General features: G+C 36.6%; 1 protein-coding gene across 11 annotated transcripts in view; it reads left to right on the top strand.

The window, feature by feature from the left end:
- The window catches only part of NLGN1 (neuroligin 1), a 907355-nt gene that overhangs the window by 180249 nt on the left and 709908 nt on the right, over nt 1-17198 (top strand). The gene's annotated exons all lie outside the window — the stretch shown is intronic.

Raw genomic sequence — 17198 nt, 5'->3', positions numbered from 1 at the left:
AGGGTTTTGTGGCAGTGCGCGGAGGGTGCTGCGGACGCGCAGCCTGCGAGATGGAGAGAGGAAGGGGATGGAAAACCACCTCGCGCATCCCCGGAGGATCGCTGGGGAGCTACCTAGATCGAGCTCAAAACCTTATTTTTGTGGCGTCGGTGGGGGAGCCGAGCAGCTCTCCAGGCTCTCAACTTTGCATGGAAAATCTCTCGGTTGGGAGCTGCTTCCCGGATCCAGGGCTTTCTCCTCGCAGTACTTTAAGGAGGGGAAGCGGCGGTGCCTTGGAAAACCTGCATGGAGAGCAGAAAAGCCCAAGTAGAAATCGCTGGGTTTCGGCCGCCGTTTCGGCAGCGGTCGTGACTTCCAGCGGGGGATTTTGCTCGGGGAATTGGCTGTTTCCAGGCTGTCTGCTCCCCAACCCCGTCTCCTACCCCTTCCCGATTCCCACTTCTCTCAGCCCGCCCGACGCTAAAGGGTTAAAGGGTCACTGCACCGGATGGAGACAGTAGAAGTGGGTGACTGGCCACACATGTTGTCTTGTAATTCACTTGCACGACTTGCCATAATACTAGTCCGAGGTAACTTTCTTCGAGTTGGAGGAGCCCGAGAAGACGTTGCAGGCTTTTTGCCGAGGGCCCAGGCTAGCCAGTGCGCCAGGCAGACGGCTGCGTTTCTGATGCGTCCCTGCCCTGCCTGCCTCTCCACTTACTGGCTTTTCTTTACGCCTGAGCGGTGCGCGCGCGTTCCCAGACATTTTCTTGCAGCTGAATTCAGGGATTTTTGTTTTTTAAAGAATTCTATAGCTCCTGATAAAATCTCATCTTTGTTTGCAGAAGGAAATCAATTTCAGCAGCTATAATTAATCACTCAAATGAGTGAATATGAATTAACTCAGGCAACTAAAAGTTGCTTTGGAATCCAGAAAAGCATATTATTCTGAAGTAATCTTGGAGTCCATGTAGCTTCAGAGCAATTGCATACAAAGAACTGATTTATTGGAGGGATGTGTATAAATGTGTTCAGTAGGTTAACGGATCTGATATTTCAATATCATAATTTTAGTTGGCTTTTTTTTAAGATTTAAAGCCAATTCGTTAAATTTTAAACTTTCAGACATTCAAATGCCTTGGAATAAAATGGAGATAGATAAAAGAGAAAGCGTGCATTTTTGTATGTTTCAATGTTTAGAAGGAAAGTGTTACCTTTTTTCAGGGATTTCTGGTTTACAGATTATGAAGTGTATGCAGATACCTTTGTGGTTTAGCACTGAAGTCTGTTATGTGTGAACTCATCAAAAGGCATCTCTTCAATGTCATCTGAAGCACACTCATTCTCTAGTACTTTTTTCAGGAATTCTAGATACATGCGACATTCTAGTTACTAAAAGATTAGTCTCACCAAACTTTCTTCCTGGATTTGTGTAGGCATGTATGTTTCTGAAATCTAATTTTGAAGCATGCATGTGAGATTTGTTTTTTAAAGATGTAATAGCAAAATATAAAACTTTTGTCTCCCAGGAATTCTAAAGTGGAAGAGTTAGATATTTCCTATTTCAGTAGACATCGTGTAAGCTTATTTAGAGATTACACAAATAACAATAAATAGTTTCTACAAACCAATTGTTAGTTTCAAGGAGATATCTGAGAAGCTAGGTTAGTCTCTTTTTACTCTGCCGTAAGTCACGTGGTTCACGTGCAGGCTGAAAGTAGAAGAATGGATGCTCTGTGTACTGGCACATTCTACCCTCTAATCCTAGCCACACTGTCTAATAGGATTGAAAATAGTTTTCAAAGTTTAAATGGATTTTAAAAAAGACAGCCAGTAAATAAATAACATTAAGTGGTAATAGCAAATAAGTAATTAAGGTGAGTGGTACGTGGGTTGGAATTTCTCTTTTTAAGCTAATAGAGAATATGACTGTTGATATAAAAATAGATGGATAATTCAAAACATGAAAAAGAAGGTCCTTTTTGAGTTGCATATTTCAAAACCATTAAATCAGTAGTCATTTCATGTGTCATAGTGTCAAAATGGAAGACTTAACTGAATGTGGCTTTGTAGTGCCTGAAAAACATGTTTCTGTCAGAATAAACAATGCTTTCTACTCCCTTTTTATATTCTCTTTTGTCAGTTAAAATGAAAAGGGAGAAAGTGACCTATTCTTTGTTATAATCTACTTGGATGGGCTGTATTCTTTGTTTCAGCAAGCAGTACATACGCGAAACTTGGTAAACATTGTAGGTAGTAAATCCACTTTGGAAAGCCAATAACAATGGAAAGAAATATATACAAAACTACACACCACAAATTTTTAAAAAGCTGTGGTGAGTAAATGAAGATGAAGGTACCCAGTTAGATAAAGGCTCTCCCCAATAGAGTGAATTGTTCTAAGAACTATTGAAAAACCTGAGGAGTTCACTTAGAAAATTAATTACACTTAGCTCTATCTTACTCAATACCTATTTTTGGCCATAATTATTAAAAAGAACATGGTGGCCTTGAATGAGTTGTGAATTTTCTATCAGAGTAATACAAAACGTGGTAGTTTGGGGTAAGGAGATGGAAGCTGTCAATTAGCCCTGAAAATTGCAAGCATAGTTTCTAATATAGGTGACAAGAAGTAACATTGGATTCCCCTAAGTTTATCACTATGGAAAAACTGATGTTGCATTCACTGGAGCTTTGCTTGACAGCTGCACCTGTCCCTCGAAAACCTTTCATGTGTTCTGTCTGCCCTAACATTCAGGGAAAGCTAACACATTTGCTGCAGCTTCTCTCTATGATTTTGAGATGATTAACTACATTAAATGTTATTTTACATTAAAAAGAAGTTAGCACACACTCTTAATTAGAAGCAAAGTGATAAGGGCAATTATTTTTAAATGACTTGTTGAAATTTAACACATGGCACTTCCAAGTGCAAATCTTCCATCTCTTTTGCTTTATTGAGAAATAAAAAAGAACAAAAAACCAACTTTCAATTAATTTAAAATTCATGTTTTTGACACATTACATTTTCAAAGCATGGAAAGAAAACCAAATTTGTGAACACTCATGATGAATCTAAGGTTTATTTTGCTTTTTTAAGAGATAATTTAAAGAATCATGAGTTGCCTAACAATTTAATCCTGTGGGATAGCATCATTCCCAACTGTTTCTAAGAAAGATTATTCCTTAATAGTAGCACATGTGCTTGGTCCTTTTATTCTGTTATTAATGAAATAATGTTGATAATATCAAATATTACTATGCTGGTATAAAACGATCTGAATAATCTCTGCCTTTAAGAGTCATCCCCCAAACAAAGTAAAATCAAACAAACAAAAACCCCACAGCCATTTGGTAGCTAACCTGTGTGAAAGAGAATGACTGTCAACTCGAAGCTTAACTTAAGTCAGGGAAAACTAGTGAATCATTCCAGGCATTTGAAATTATTAGACATTAAACTTTTGGGGGATTTTTATATGAATTCTTTTTATAACAGTCAGTATAATCTCTTCTGTGCCTATTTCCGTTGCATGTAAGAGAAATTCTAGTCAATGGCAAAATGCTTTACTACTGCCATTACTGCAGACTTTATAGATCAGAGATGTGTCAGCATGTTAGCTTTAGCAGTAATGCCTCTTTTGTGTGAAACCTTATGGGCTTTGCAGGCACTCTCTCATCCTGACACTCATAAAACGTTCAAGTCCCCATATTTATTATTTAATTTTCTTCCTATATATAGCAGCGCAGCATTTCAATATGTGAATATGTAGTCAAAAAAGTGACGGGCAATTGTGAGTGGGACTAATGAGTTTTAATAATACACATATTAGGGACTGCTAAAGGAAGTTTAATTAAGAAAAACAAGTTGAGCATGAAATTCATTTTGGAACAAATGAAAGTTAAGTTACTACTACAGATGTAAATTCAAAAACCACAGTGATATATAACAGGAAATTAAGTTCTAGCCTGAGACTAGACCTACTTAATGCAGTTGACATCTTAGGACTTAGCTTTAAGTTGATGAACTTTGATTTGACTTATGAAATAGAAAAATATATACTTTTTTCACTTTCTCCTGGTTTGTACAGAAATTTTAGTTTAGTATTTTCATTGTGTATCCAGCCACATTTCATGTACATGATACTAGTTCACTTGTGATAGACCACATAGTAACTTTCTTTTTCTGTAGCCTAATTCTCTAATGCTACATATGCCTACAATTCGAACTACCTGCTGAAGCTCATGCCATCTCTTTGGAGGTGCTATAGGTGGTGCTTCATTAATAGAACTGCATATTCATCAACTTTCCTATACCTATAATTCTGTTTATTTTTTGCATAATTTAGAAAATAATAGACTAATGTGTTTGCTTGCTTATTTTTATTTATTTATTTATTTGGTGGTGGTAGTTGTGGAGGAAAAGCAGAAGTGGGGGAGGAGATTGAATATGGGGCAAATATTTTCTTACAATATGATTTTCCTATATTTTGCCTGTATTGAAATAACACAAGCACTTTCTGGAAAGAGTAAATAATCAGGCAATGATATGAAGGTCTTATTATATATCAATGGTTCTCAACAACTGCCTATTGGGAAACATCCAGTTGATATACTACTTTTTAATACCAATGTTTCTCATCAGTTTTGTGTAACCTAATGATTCTTTTTTCTTCCCGGATACACCCGATGAATGTTAGATCAATAGGAGAAGAAAAGAGGTTACTTGTAATGTCTAAAAATGAATTGAAAATTGTTGTTGCTTTTTAAAAAAACAGTTGTAACGAATACTCTAATATTGTCATATGGAATACTTTCTAAAAAAATCAACAAGTTCAAACATGTAATCAAGGAATATTGATTTGATAAAAACCAAGTTGAGATTATCATTAGTATAAGTTTTTTCTAGGTGACAGCCACCACTTCTATGACAGAACTGACCAGAAAAACAGTGATTACAGCATAGAACATTGACCAACAGTTGTCCCAATAGTCACACCTTGAAAATAATACTTGAGCTATTTAATGGTTAACTATAGCGCTAAAAGGAATAAAAGTTCACTTCAGCAACCATTATGTTTCAAGTCAGTGCATCTGTCATTTCTAATTTAAATCTGTATTACTTACTGTCCAACACTTTACACACAAGTTACAGTGTGATCTATCCTTTTTCTTATGGGTAAAAAAAGTCACCAGTTTCATTACCTGTTTAACTGTGCCAAGTGTTCTAATACATATGTTACTACAAGATTGATGCCAAAAGTCCCTATTATTTGAAGCCATGGTCTTTAATAACAACATCTAAGAAGGAAAGCATTTTCTATTTTGAAGGAATACTGTACTAGTAGTCTGTATAACGTCCACCATAGTAGGAGATTTTTGTCTGGTTTGTTCAGAACTGGGCATATTTCTCTTCATCACCAAGAACAGTACCTGGTACCTAACTGGAGATCAATAAACGTTTATTGAATGAATGAATGAGGAGCGACCTGGGTTCTAGCCTTGGTTGTTAGTAACTAAACAGATAACCTCTTTATGTAATGAATACCTGGGATCTTCATTTGTGCTTTTTAAAAAATGGTTTGAATTGACAAATATTTTCAAATAATATGCAAAATTCCAAAGGTAGGAAGGAGTCTATTCAAAAATTGAATATTAATTAAAGACAAATAGTAATTGAAACTTTTTAGTAATCTCATATGGAGTTTATATACTTCACTTTGATGAATTATTTGATCAAGACTTACAAGTGTAGTAGGATTATTTGTGTTGTTATAATTTACTGAAGGTACATTAGAGTTACTTTCTTCCATGAAGAAAATGTGATATCTCAGGGAACTTTGGAATTACTAAAAGTCATTTCAAATAGGTAAAACATGAACGATAAGACAATAAGATTTAAAATATAACTGTTTAGGGATTTTCGTCATTACTTAATATTTTTATCATTTTGTAAAACTTTATAAACCCATGCTTTCCATTATGTAATTTGAATTTAAATGGTGACTTTATTTGGCAACTTATATTCCATGTGTATATTAAATTCTTGTTAATATTCTATTGTATTCATTAATATATTGATATACTATTACATCAATTAATATTATATACTAATATGTTAATATATTGATATTCATTAATATATTGATATACTATTTATGTTTCACAAATGGCCCATAAACAGGGCATTGTTTAAAATTTCATTATTGTTATTGGTACTAATGGAATTTTTATATGAAGGGAAAAATGATGTAGATATATAAAGAAGATTGCTAGTGTAATATTCTTTCTTCTTTGAATCACTGGTTGAGCTCTAAGCCAGGTCAGGAGTGACAGGAAACCATTATTGCTGTTTGGTGCCTTATGTGAAAAGAGTTGGTGGTCTTAGTCCACTTCCTAGTAGACAGCTACTCCTTAAACAATAGTCACTATAGTATTTGCCAGTTCCAGCAAAAGTTTGGGACTGAATGGGCACAATGGTTTAACTACCCTCTTTCTGCTGATCATCCTCCAAGGGGTCAAGATTGACACACTCTGGCATAGCGCCATACTCAAACTTAGCACTGCCGCTGCCAAAGTTGTAGCTTTTCTCTGGCAACAAGGGATTTTTTTTAACTGGACTTTAATTAAGCAGGGAACCAGGAATGGCAATTCTCCACTCTTCCCAGGCATCAGCAACTCACTACAAACAAAAATAGGCTTCAAGAGTGAGTTGAGAATGTGGCATTCTTCTTAGGTTGTGCTAGCTTCTCTGTAAAGATACTAGCAGGCATAATTAAGTTGCTTCTGGAAGCAATGACTTGTGACCCAAAGGTGGCCCCTTCCAGACAAAAGCATCAATTTAATATCAAGGGAAGTAATCAGTTCTACCAGGCTGTCTCTTCTGAGCTCTTGAGTGATTATTCATTTTCTTCTGTGGGATCACAGGGTCATCAGTTGGTTTTAAAAATGTATCCTGTGGTATTTTACATAAACATTCAAACTGTTGCCCATGACTCTTGAAAAACATTCTGTCTCATTGATTCTTGCCCCCTCACCCCCTTTGCCTTCCTGTTCATTTGGAAGTCCAGGCTTCCTAAGTAGATTCTAGATTTAGCAATTAATATTTGGAGATTACACCCAAAAGTAGTTTCAGAAAAAATAGGAAGTAAAACTTATATAATTAATGTTAAATTTTTTTTTCAGCCCTCCTTCTCTTCAGAACAACAAAATAAAAAAGAAACTATCTGATATTTAGCCATTAGGTGTAATGATGGTTATAGCAGAAATACTCAGTTGTATAATGCAGAAGTCAATACTGTCACTCTAATCTCTTTTTCTTTGTGTTGTCAGAAAAGCTATTACGGCATCTTAGAGTCTTATTTTATCTTTTTGCCACACAATAATGGAATTAGCTGCCAGTCTATATGAATATCTATCCGCACTTCTGCATGATGAGAAATTTCCATTGTATTGTAATTTGTTTCCACCTCTTCTATGTTTCATTCCCTCTGGCTGCAACTTTAATTAAGCTAACGCCTTCTCAGAGGTCAAGCATCACAGATGGATAAATAAAATCTGAGGGTTGTGTTAATTGACGAAAATAGTATAATGAATTAATGGGTCATTCATTCAAGAAATATTTTCTTAGGACTTACAATGTAATGCGTTGTTCTGGGGATGGTTGTTAAAAACCAACAATTCAAAAGACACAGCCTCTACTCTCAAAGTGTAAGTGTAATGTGATCACGTCATTTGTACAGTGCTGATAATGATTCTCACCATACTTTGGATAAGATCTCACACCCCTAAAATGGCCAACAAATTCTTGAGTTGTCAGGTCCTTTCTCCTCTCCAGTCTGACGGACCACCCTTCTCTCAGTTCACAGTGATTTCTTTGGAAAGCCCCAGCTTCCACAGCATTTGGGTTTCCTGTTGCTTCTGACACATTCTATATCCTGGTTTTCAATTGCCAGCTCCTTACTCAATCTCAGACCCCAGTTTCCAGATCAGTTTTTCAGGAGGATCATCATTCTCACTTCACATTCTTAAATCCCCCCTCAAAATACCCTGTATTATCCTTCTTGGCATAGTATTTATTACTAAATAGCTATCTGTAATTGACTTGCTTAAAGTCTGTCTTTCCCATTGAACTTTAGTCTTTTAAAAATATATATTTTAGATTAAAGGGTACATGTGCAGATTTGTTATACAGGTAAACTCGTGACTTCTGTTGTACAGGTTATTTCATCACCCAGGTTCTGAGCCTTATAGCCAATGGTTACTTTTTGTCTTCATGAATATTCACACTATTCCTCTCTTGTTCATGTTGTCTTCTCCAATGCCTAGTACTAATTATTTCCCAAATATAGGAATGAAAATGGAAACTGGGATTACAAATTGCTGTGAAAAAAAGTACTATGAGTTTAGTTACAAAAAATGTAGTAAGTGTTTTGAGAGATAAGAGAAGGGAGTACTTTTATGACTTGAAGGACTAGAGAAGGAAGTACTTACTGACCTTTGAGCCAGGCCTTGAAAGGTACTAGCTGAGGTCCTTCCAGCAAAAAAACTGATGGGGAAAGTATTCTCCAGGAAGAACAACCTTGGTCAACAAGTTGGGCCCATTTAACTGAGCACTGCTTTTAATGCTGTGCTGTATTAATCCATTTTCATGCCGCTGATAAAGACATACCCAATATTGGGAAGAAAAGAGGTTTAATTGAACTTAGAGTTCCACATGGATAAGGAATCATGTAAAAAGTGCCTTTCAACTCAGAATCATGGCAAGAGGTGAAAGGCACTTCTTACACGGTGGTGGCAAGAGAAAATGAGGAAGATGCAAAAGCAGAAACCCCTGATGAAATCATCAGCTCTCGTGAGACTTACTCACTACCGCAAGAACAGTATGGGTGAAACTGCCCCCATGATTCAAATTGTCTCCCACCAGGTTCCTCTCACAACATGTGGGAATTATGGGAGTACAATTCAAGATGAGATTTGGGTGGGGAAATAGAGCCAAATCATATCATTTTGCCCTGGCCCCTCCAAATCTCGTGTCCTCACATTTCAAAACCAATCATGCCTTCCCAACAGTTCCCAAAAGTCTTAACTCATTCCACCATTAACTCAAAAGTCCACAGTCCAAAGTCTTATCTGAGAAAAGGCAAGTCCCTTCCACTTATGAGTCTGTAAAATTAAAAGCAAGCTAGTTACTTCCTGATAAAAAGGAAGTACAGGTATTCACACAGCCATTCCAAATGGGAGAAATTAACCAAAACAAAGGGGCTAGCTACAACCCCCATGCAAATCCAAAATCCAGTGGGGCAGTCAAATCTTAAAGCTCCCAAATGATGTTCTTTGACGCCAGGTCTCACATCCAGGTCACACTGATGCAAAAGGTGCATTCCCATGGTCTTGGGCAGCTCTGCCCCTGTGGCTTTGCAGTGTCCAGCCTCCCTCTCAGCTGCTTTCAAGGACTGACATTGAGTGTCTGTGGCTTTTTAAGGTGAATAATGCAAGCTGTTGGTGGATCTACCATTCTGGGGTCTGGAGGATGGTGGCCCTCTTCTCACAGATCCACTAGGTGGTGCCACTGTAGGGACTCTGTGTGGGGGCTCAGACTCAAATTTCCCTTTCACATTGCCCTAGCAGAGGTTCTCCATGAGCACCCCGCCCCTACAGCAGACTTCTGTCTGGGCATCCAAGTGTTTCCATACATCTTCTGAAATCTAGGCGGAGGTTCCCAAACCTCAGTTCATTTCTGTGCACCTCCAGGCTCAACACCATGTGGAAGCTGCCAAGGCTTGGGGCTTGCACCCTCTGAAGCCATGGCCTGAGCTGTACCTTGGCCCCTTTTAGTTATGGCTGGAGCAGGTGGGACACAGGACACTAAGTATGTAGCCTGCACACAGCACCGGGACCCTGAGCCTTACCCTTGAAACCATTTTTTTCCTACTAGGCCTCAAGCCTGTGATAGGAGGGGCTGCTGTGAAGACCTTAGACAGGCCCTGGAGATATTTTCCCCAATGTTTTGGGGATTAACATTTGGCTCCTTATTACTTATGCAAATTTCTGCAGCTAGCTTAAATTTCTCCTCAGAAAATGGGTTTTTCTTTTCTGTGGCATTGTCAGGCTGCAAATTTTCTGAACTTTTATGCTCTGCTTCTCTTATAAAATGGAATGCCTTTAACAGCACCCAAGTCACCTCTTGAATGCTGCTGCTTAGAAATTTCTTCCATCAGATGCCCTAAATCATCTCTATTAAGTTCAAAGTTCCACAGATCTCCGACAGGGACAAAATGCCACCAGTCTCTTTGCTAAAACATAACAAGAGTCACTTTTGCTCCAGTTCTCAACAAGTTTCTCATCTCCATCTGAGACCACCTCAGCCTAGATTTTATTGTCCATATCATTATCAATATTTTTGTCAGAACCATTCAACAAAGTTTCAAACTTTCCCATGTTTTTCTGTCTTCTTCTGAGCCCTCCAAACTGTCCAACCTCTGCCTGTTACCCAGTCCCAAAGCTACTTTCACATTTTCAGGTATCTTTTCAGCAGTGCCACACTCTACTGGTACCAACTTACTGTGTTAGTTCATTGTCATGTTGCTGATAAAGACATACCCAAGACTGGGAAGAAAAAGGAGTTTAATTGGACTTACAGTTCCACATGGCTAGGGAGGCCTCAGAATTATGGCAAGAGGCAAAAGGCACTTCTTACATGATGGTGGCAAGAGAAAATGAGGAAGATGCAAAAGGAGAAACCCCTGATAAAACCGTCAGATCTCATAAGACTTATTCACTACCATGAGACAGTATGGAGAAAACTGCTCCCATGATTCAAATTATCTCCCTCCAGGTCCATCCCACAACATATGGGAATTATGGGAATACAATTCAAGATGAGATTTGGGTGGGTATATGGATCCAAACCATTTCATGTGTGTTACCTCCCATTAGTATTGTTTATTCACAAAATCAGTTTGCTACCAGGTATAATCTCTACCATGTACTCATGTTTTACTACTTGTTATTTTTAAAAATATTTTATTGGTAAATTTTTTTCTCCAATTAATGTAAAGTTTTAGTTGGTCTTTTCTTATTACCATTCTGTTTTCTCTGTTTTCTTTTTTTTGAGACAGAGTCTCACACTATCACCCAGGCTGTAGTGCAGTGGTGCGATCTTGGCTCACTGCAGTCTCCACCTCCTGGGTTTAAGCAGTTCTCCTGCCTCAGCCTCTGGAGTAGCTGGGACTATAGGCGTGCACAACAATGCCTGCCTAATATTTTTGTATTTTTAGTAGAGATGGGGTTTCACCATGTTGGCCAGGATGTTCTTGATCTCCTGACCTCGTGATCCACCCACCTTGGCCTCCCAAAGTGCTAGGATTACAGGCATGCCCAGCCTGTGTTTTTTTTTTTTTTTTTTTTTTTTAATGTTATTGGAGAGTTCCATTTAGTGTGGAAGTAGCCCAAGGGGAAAGAGAACAAGTAGAACCATTTATATACTCTGCAGAGAAACGAGGAATATCATGAAACTCTGGAAAACTATTGAGAGTTGCCCATAATTTCTCCCAGAAGGAGGCTCTGGGCAAATTTAAGAAGGAGGTAGTGTTTGTCTTTAGGGAGTTTTAATTCTTCTGCCTTATCTCTTTCTATTTCCTGAAGCTTGCTGCATCCATAAACTGTGTTCTTGTTTTATTGAAGGATGTTACTGTGGCTTTGTGTTTCTGACTTCAATTTAATTGTCTGTTACAAGAAGATGATAATGATCTCTACCTCTTGGTACTTAGAGACAATAAAGGAAGTGATGCAGTTATCTCAGTGTTTAGCCCCCGTACTTACTCATTTGGTGCTTGCCATTAATCCAGTTATTATTTAATGATGCTCATGGCAGAATAAACTCATCACTGCTTTAGTTCTCAATAGCCTTATGCTAATATGACAGTGACATGGGCTCTGATATCCCTTGATCAAGATCTTGAATTTGGATATTCTCATCTCAGAGTAAACTCTTTTTAGCTTTGATTTTGTCTGATTTTTCTCCCCTTTGTGTCTTTCTGGTTCTGCTTAACTCTATATTTAGATGTAGTTGATCTGTTCAACATCAGGATTACCATTTCTTGTAATCTTTCCTCCTTGCTGTTCTACCGTACTTTCCTTCCTTGTCCCCAACCCTGGCTTCCATCATTTACTCTCTGCCCTAGGCTATTGAATGTTACTGGAAAAAAGTTTCAATACCACACTTTTTGGAGCTGGTGCAAATTAGGACTATTGACTAACCACAGCAAGCTGATAAGCAGCATTTTCATTTTCCTTCTGTTAATATTCTGTGTGTTTCACTCTCCTCACTTCCTCAGCCTGAGCATAGGTCTTTATTGAATTGGTCTCACTGAGGTGCAGAGTGCAAACTCCTGTCATAAAAGTTCAGGACATGTTCTTGGGAGTTAGGTGGTCATGGGTTTGTTTCTTGGATCTGCCTTTTCCTGGCATTCTGGCCTTCAGAGAGTTATCTGACCACTTTAACCTTCGTTTTCCTCACTAAAATAAGAAGAGTGCTTGGCTTATAAATCTGTTGTGAAGACCAAGTGACATGAACTATGTAAAGTTTTGGGCAGCTATTGGCAAGTAGAGAGTGACTTACAATAATAGCTGTTTTTGTTGCTATTTTCACATAATTGTGGATGAATCCAGCTGATATTTCAAACTGAACATGGAATTGAGATTCTCTCTGGTTTCTTTTGCGCCAATTCATTCACAAAGGTAATGATTCCCACACCTTTGTATCTAGTCTGTATGTTTGATAACCAAACCATATTTTTACTAAAAAGGTAAAAAATGTACACATATATACATGTATTTTACTTTTTAGTAAAAATATGGTTTGGTTATCAAAATTTTATATAGGAATACATAGATATATATTGTATATTCCTATATGAATATTTATATCACCAGATTGCAAAATATACACAAAAATAGGCACTAAGAAGATAAGAAAGATAAAATTAACAGTGTTTTAAAATGTCTTATAAATCCTGATGACTTCGTTGTATTATTCACTAATATCTCAAGGCACAGAGATTTTATGGCACAGTTCACAGCTAATAACATGGATATTAATTCATACTTCAAGTTATCTTCTTGAGGTTCTCAAACTATTTTTTATGATTTGTTACTATATCTGATTAGATGGCCATTATTTTTAATCTTGTGATATAGCTGAAGAAGAGCTTATCCTAAAAGTAGAAATTTCATTTTTCCCTTTTACGGTTCTTTATTTGTGATTGTATATTTAGTACTCCCTTTCATTGATGTTTGATAAAAACTTAAACCAGTAGTTTGTTTTTTAAGGGCTACTTTAATTACAACTTGATACAAATATGTAAATTTATTTTCCCAATGATGTAAACTCTAATGCATTGCTGTATATTGAAAATGAACAATAACAAAGTGCTACTGTTGGCTAACGAACTTCACTACAGACAAATGTACCTTCCCAAGAACACCGTAAGTGCTATATGCATTAACAGTCATGTGATGACACTGGTGTTAAGTCATAAATTCATATTAGCAGACTTTAATTGGTTTCTCTTTTTGTTTTATATAAAAATGGCAAATAGAAGTTGAACCATTTAGTTCCCCTATCTAATCATCTTGTGGTGGGGTATGAACACACTGCTTTAGAGATCTCTGCCACAAAATACTGCCAGTTTAATTTTCTTGTGAATGAATTTGGTAATACTTTCCTTATGCTAGGAATGTTTAATGGCTCTTCATCATCTAGAGAATAAAATTCAAACTGTTTAGCCTCTTAATGAAGGGCTTGCTTGATTTGGCTCTAGCCTGCCATTCCAGTCTTATCCAATGCTCATCCTCATTTACTCTGTGTTCTGGCCAAACTAGACTGTGCCTTCCTCAAACAAGCCCTTTACTTTTCCTTCTGTCATAATTCAGGCTTCCAAAGGAAAAAATAAGACTTCAAAATGCAAGTTTGTTTATGAGAAGTTTCCTGAGAGGTGCCATTGGGAACAATTCCTGTAAAGGAGTAAGAGAATCTCAACCAACTCCTGCCTCTGCCCATTTTCATGGGGAGCTTTGGAGCTGAAGTGGCCCCTCTGATTGTTCTGCATTGAGGAAACAAGACCAGGCCTTTGTACACTGGCAAGGACCAGTCATTAAAATGTGAACTGGCATCAGGAAGGGTGATAGAACAGTATCTAATGAACATTCTTTCCACTGTGGGATCCCTTCTGTGACCATCAGTGTTTGTCCAAATCATATTCATTCTTTTAAGCCCATCTCGAATTTCCCTTGATTCATGAACTCATTTCTAATTTATTAGCTGGTGGTAGACTTGTCTTTTCTTTTGAAGCCTAATATCATTTTGTGAAATTGTGTTCATTTGTTTATTCATCCCATTTTAAGTACTTACTATGTGAGTTAATTACACATTAGTTACTTTAAGTATTCAGTTGCTGAAAGGCATCAAACAGTTTATACTCATTGGGCAGTTTTATTACAAGCAAAAATACAGTATGGCAAGAGCAGCAGAAGGATATGCATTAAATTGAATTAAAAAGTCTCAGACTCTGGCTTCTTTGTTCTCCCACTCCTGGGTCACGAAGGATACCCTTTTATCTGCAGGTCATTAACCACCACTAGTGTATATGTGAAACATTTTGCTATAGGGAACCCAATATCTGTTGTGGTCAAATTCTCTTACAGTGAACTGATCACATAGATATATTCCAGGTATACAACTAGCCTTGGTCATCGAATTTCACCACACTCTGCTGAAGCCAGATATTATTAAATTGCAGTATTTGTTAAATTAGTATTACTAAGTCCATTTTTATATCCAATTATTATTACTGTATATCGATGACAAACTGGTATGGTCTGACCTCAAACAACTCACAGACCTGCATGTGCAAAACATTATTTGTTTTAGTTAGTACAGTTGATCTTCATTATTCCTGGTTTGTGTATTTGCAAACTAGTCTATTCACTAAAATGTATTTGTAATCCTAAAATCAATACTTATAGCACATTCACAGTCATTCCACAGACATGAGCAAAGCAGCAAATCTGAGTCACCCTATGAGCATCTTGCCAGCTGAAGTCAAACAAGGCGTTGCTCTACCTTCTTGTTTCAGCTTTATGAACAGAGGATGGAGATAGTAGAGGCCACTCAGCGCAGTGCAAATTGCCTTATCTCTGGGACCAACTGGAGGGCATTTGAATCCCAACTCTAGCACCTGTTAGTGAGGCGGCCTCAGGCACTTCATGCTTTAGAACATGTTTTTCTTTCATAAAATAAAACAGAATCTACTAGTTGCAAGCATTAACGATTATAACGTATAATCTATCTGAGATTTATATATCTATATATGTGGGTATATTTATGTACGTGTGCATGTGTATATATATATGTGTGTATATATATGTATATATACACAAACACACACATGTACATGTATATATTCCTAGAAGCAAAAGATCTGTGTTCCCTATGTGTGTGTGTGTGTGTGTATACATATATATGCACTGTATATACATATATATACATATATATGTATATATACACGTATATATACACATATATACATATATATGTATATATACACGTATATATACACATATATACATATAGGTGTATATATACATGCATATATACATGCATATATACACATATATACACACGTATATATACATATATATGTGTGTATATATACGTGTATATATATACACACACACATATATGTATATCTATATACACACACACACACACACACACACACACACACATATATACATGTGTATGTCCCTAGGAGCAAAAGATCTGTGTTCCCTAATTTAGTGTTCATGATGAGTTTATACAACATAACTACTGTGAATAACAAGGATCCACTGTATATTGTATAGCATTGGTTAGGGGTCATCATCAAGCCAGGCAGCTCTAATGGTAAGCATGCTGTCAATCCAGACCAACTGAGATTTAACCATATTGCACTATGTAAAGAATTTTCATATAGATTTTATGAGGGACATAAAGATACATTTTAAAACACACATACAAAGTCCTTGCCCTCAAGTAAGAAATTTAGTAGGGAAAAATTGAGTTCAACAAGAAAACAAATAAATGGAAACAATAAAACAGAGCAAGGTAGAAATAAAAATGTATTTATTTTTTTTTTTTTAGAAAAAGATATGTAAAAGGTACATAAAGTTAGAAATCAGATACCTCCTACTAGGTCCTATTCCCACATTCATCATGTATTTATTGAACACGTGTCACATTTCATCTTGCACTAGAGCCACTTTTTTAGATTACTTATTCCTTTACAATGTCTTAAGCTACTTGGGAGTAATGAGTAGATTGTGCTTGTCCTTCAATTCTCCTTAACATTCAGTGCAATAGCTTGCACATTGTAAATATCTAATGTTTGTTGAGTGAATGAAAGGTTGGATGAATGTGGCCCATACAGTTCTCCCTACTTCTTTTTCTGAGTTTCTCAGAAACAAACCAGCTGAGGGACCAACTTTTGACGAATTGATGTAAGGGAGAAAATATATTATCATTTATGATGCCCTTTTAAATATTATTTATTTTTATTTTATTCTTTTAGTGGAACTATACATGCTTTAAGTCAAAAAGAGGAATAATGGAGAAATTTATGAGCTAGTATCCCCATTAACTTTGAAGTCAGACAGAGCTAGTCTTATGTGGATTGATAGGCTAATCTACCGGTAACATGTGATCTGGTCTACTTAGTAAGACTTTTCTGGCCTTATTATCTTAATGCATTCTGAAATATTTCAAGCATATTTCAAACATAACAAAAGAATACAGAGAATTCAAATACTAAGGTTATGTCAAACTTGCTGTAGTTCGTTGCTGGCATTTTATGGCCTTACCACAGGTTATCCATCTTAGGTGTCAATTAAATAATTGGCCCAATTAATTGAATTGTTGCTAGAATGAGCCTTATTCTCTTTCCTTTTTACTCAAAGATGACAGCTATCCTGTTACTATGTATTTACCCACTTAAAAATAATACATAATATTCTTTAAATACTTTAAGCTTATTTAAATAGTATTTACTGTATCTTTTTTTCTGTGATTTATTTTGCCAAAAATTTTAAGATTTATATATGTTGATATTTTGGGTTTAGGTCCTTTATTTTCATTAATCTGTAGAATCTGAATTTGTGAATATATCATAATTTATCAATATCCA

The sequence above is a fragment of the Aotus nancymaae genome, unplaced genomic scaffold (assembly GCF_030222135.1).
Source record: "Aotus nancymaae isolate 86718 unplaced genomic scaffold, 86718_ANA_hifiasm-v0.15.2.pri h1tg000019l, whole genome shotgun sequence".
Lineage (NCBI taxonomy): Eukaryota > Metazoa > Chordata > Mammalia > Primates > Aotidae > Aotus > Aotus nancymaae.
This window is presented reverse-complemented; position numbering and strand designations above follow the sequence as displayed.